We start from the raw sequence: 4,036 nt of genomic DNA, 5'->3' as shown, positions 1-4,036 counted from the left end.
TGAACAATCAGTGCCATACAATAAATACGGAAATGATGAATATAATTGCAAAGTACTAAATAATGTTACGCTCCATAAATCAAATTTTCCAGATAATAAATTGTTCAATTCTAAGTTTGAAAAACGAGGTTACATATTGCACACCTTAACGTTAATCATTTAATGCCGAAAATAGACGAAATAAAATACAATCTATTAAACAAATTAAATTCGCCAGATATTTTCGGCTTTACTGAGACATTTCTTGGTGATGATACAACAGATGATGAATTAAATATAAAACAAGTTCACACACGAAAGAAAGGACCGTAAAAGTTGTCATAAAGGCGGGGGAATTGTAATATATATTTGCTGACAAGGTGCCATATCGGCGCCGTTACGATATAGAAACGGACGAATTAGAATCTGTTTGGTTGGAAATTATTTACCCAAATTGCAAACCTTTTCTTTTAAATTTTATATATCGCCCACCAAATGTACACCAATCTTGGATTGACGATTATGAAAAACAACTAAGTATAATAGATAATATCAAATATAGAATATCATATTCTAGGAGATGTCAATATAAACTTTTATCCAATGAATAAAAAGAAAAAGTATGACAATACAAAATGGGGTGATTTGATAACGAAATATGGTTTGAAACAACTTATCACAGATCCTACTAGGATAACAAAACGTACCCAAAAAACTATAGATCATGTTTATACAAACAGTAGCAGATATATTATTGAATCGTTTGTTTCTGATACCTCATTAAGTGATCATTATCCGATATGTATTTCAAGATCAACGAAAGCATGTACCCGATTGATAAATGAACATAATTCGATTAAATATAGATGTTTTAAAAACTTCAATGAAATTGATTTTCAGGTAGACCTTGCTTTATCCGATCTTGAATTAGTCGAGCACATAATTAATCCGAATGAATCTCTTAGCTTATTTTACTCCATTTTAAATACAATATTGAAAAAGCATGCACCAATAAAAGAAAAACGTATCAAACGTGAACACCGGCCGGAATGGTTTACTGATGAGATAAAATATCTAATACATGAACGCGATTACTATCTTAAAGTAGGAAACATGAACAATACAAAATGCTCAGAAATAAAATATCATCAATGATTAAAAAAAGTAAAAGAGATTTCTTTAACAATGCTTATTAAAAATAACAAAGACCCGGCATTTTTATGGAAAAAAATTTAAAGGACGTTTCAAATCTAAATAAAAAAAGTTGTATTACAATGCCAGACAGACTAGTGACAGGTAATAAAGAAATTTACGGAAATGTAAATATTATAAATGAAATTAAACAAAGTATTTTGTCAATATCTTCGAATGTCATACATAAAACAAAGTTTTCAAATACAAATTTTTCAAACTTGAAAGAAACTTTAGACCAAAAAGCTAATATATCATGAATTTAATATTGAATTAATTACACCGTTTGAAGTAAAACTTATTATTGAAAAACTGAATATTAAAAAAATCTACAGGATTAGATGGAATTGGGACCAAACATCATTAAATATTGTGGAGATTATATTACACCAATAATTGCATTTCAATTATCAATAATAGTATTAAATCTAATATTTTCCAGAGATGATTTAAAAAGAGCTAGAGTTATACCTAATTTTTAAATCGGGGGATAAGAATGAAGCAAAAAACTATCGACCGATATCAATTTTGTCAACTATATCCAAAATATTTGAAGGCGCCATATTGCCAAACAAGTACACTCATTTTTTTGAAAAAAACGAACATAATTCATAATAAACAATCAGGATTTCGTAAAAATCATTCATGTAATACTGCACTCATTAGTTTAATAGATACTTGGTTAAAAGATGTTGACAGTGGAAAAAAATTATCGGGACTGTATTCTTAGACTTAAAGAAAGCCTTTGATTTGGTTGACCATGAAATTACTTTTGCATAAACTTAAACTTTATCATTTTTCTGAAAATGCCGTTAAGTTTTTTAAGTCATATCTTTCTAACAGAATACAACTGGTTAAGATAGGTAATCTTCATCTCAGACAATGAAAATAATTTTCGGTGTTTCCACAAGGCTCAATATTAGGACCTTTATTATTTCTTATATATACATAAATGACATAGCTTTCATTGGTAATGATATAAAAATTGATTTATACGCAGACGATTCTACTCTTTATGAGTCCGGAGAAAATATATCAAAAAGTAGAAATAAAACTTCAAGATCATTTAAATAACATTGACAAATGGTGCAAAATAAATAATATGGCCTTAAATCCAGATAAATCAAAATGTATGGTAATAGGAACAAGACAAAAAGTAAATATTATGAAAAAATTGTATCTTAAAGATAAATGAAATAGCTCTTGAAAATGTAATGATCAAAAGTCTTGGGTATCTGCATAGATAACAACTTAAAATGGCACTTTGCAAATTGACAATGTTTGTAAAAAAAACTTAACGGAAAAATTGCCTTATTGAAAAAGATTATCGTATTTTTTGCACTTTGATATGAATTATTGTTTTACAATGCATATATATTGCCCATTATGGATTTATTGTTGTATTATATGGGGTAAAGGAAACACAAACTACATAAATAATGTTTGTAAATTACAAAAACGAATTGCTAAAATCATTTTACAGCAACCACAAAGATCTCCGTCAATAAATCTATTCGAAACTCTTAACTGGTTACCGTTTTCCTTGAACAGATGTAAATACCACACGGCGGTGCTTGTTTTTAAAACTTTAAATAACATGGCACCGACTTATATGACAGAACTGATGACTTTATCCGACAACAAAATATATAACTTAAGATCTAGGTCACGAAAAGATATTGTATTATGGACAAGACCTAAACAAACTATATTAAAGACACATTTTCTTATTATGGCATGAACATTTGGAACAATATACCTTTAAATATTCGTAATGTTAATAACCTTAAAATGTTTTAAAGAAAAAAATACAAAGCATATCTTGATGTTCATATGAATGAGTGAGTGAATGAATGAATGAATGAATGAATGAATGAATTAATTAATTAATTAATTAATTAATTAATAAATGAACGAACGAATGAACGAACGAACGAATGATGCAATATACGTATATGTTAAAACAAATTGTTGAGTGTCTGTCGAAAGTATATGAGTTGTAATATTCTAAATATTACATATTATACATTCATTTTTCTACCTATGCATGTCCTGTTGTTGTTGTTGTTGTTGTTGTTTTCTATTTCAGAAGGCCACATTGGAAATAAGATATATATGATTGTTATTGTATGTTCTTAATGTGTAACCTTCTTTAAATAAAGATATTATTATTATTATTATTATTATTATTATTATTATTATTATTATTATGTAGTTCTGTGTTTTATATTACGAGTGTTTAAAAATGATAAATTTGTTAGTTTTTTTTATTGATTCTTTTTTATGCGAAAATATCACTTTGTATTTTGTATATGAACCCTTTCATATGGATGAAAATAACAAGAAGGCAAAACGCTCCCAAATTAGTCGGCCTAAGAAGCTCAGCTTAGCATCCTTGATGATGTTCCAGCCTGAATACTAAATGAACTACATTTAACTTTGTGAATTATTTTGGCACAGGGTCAGAAAATACGCCCTAGAAATAATGTTCCGCTGCTATACCAACTGAGCATACACATTTTTTCCCAAAGTAGAAAGATTTGTGGTCTATGTGAACTGTTCTATACCGTCCCATTTTCAAAAAATAGTTCTTTTCAGTTCTTTTCGACTGAAATATTTCTTTCGCGATTAATGCGTTTATCTACACACGCGACTGAATACAATAACAAACAACTAAAATCATAAAATGTTGTTATATTCATATTTTAAACACTTTAACTTTGTTTAATAATGAAAAATAAAAATGAATAATCAAAAACAGTAAATTATTTGTTTCTTTCTCGGCAGATATAAGAAAATAGTTTCTGAAAACACAAGGATTAGGTTGTGGGCGTAGTAACTTCCGTTACATGTTGTAAAGCAAAAA

Source organism: Ruditapes philippinarum, unplaced genomic scaffold (assembly GCF_026571515.1).
Source record: "Ruditapes philippinarum isolate M1 unplaced genomic scaffold, ASM2657151v2 ctg694_1_1_1_1, whole genome shotgun sequence".
NCBI lineage: Eukaryota > Metazoa > Mollusca > Bivalvia > Venerida > Veneridae > Ruditapes > Ruditapes philippinarum.
This window is presented reverse-complemented; position numbering follows the sequence as displayed.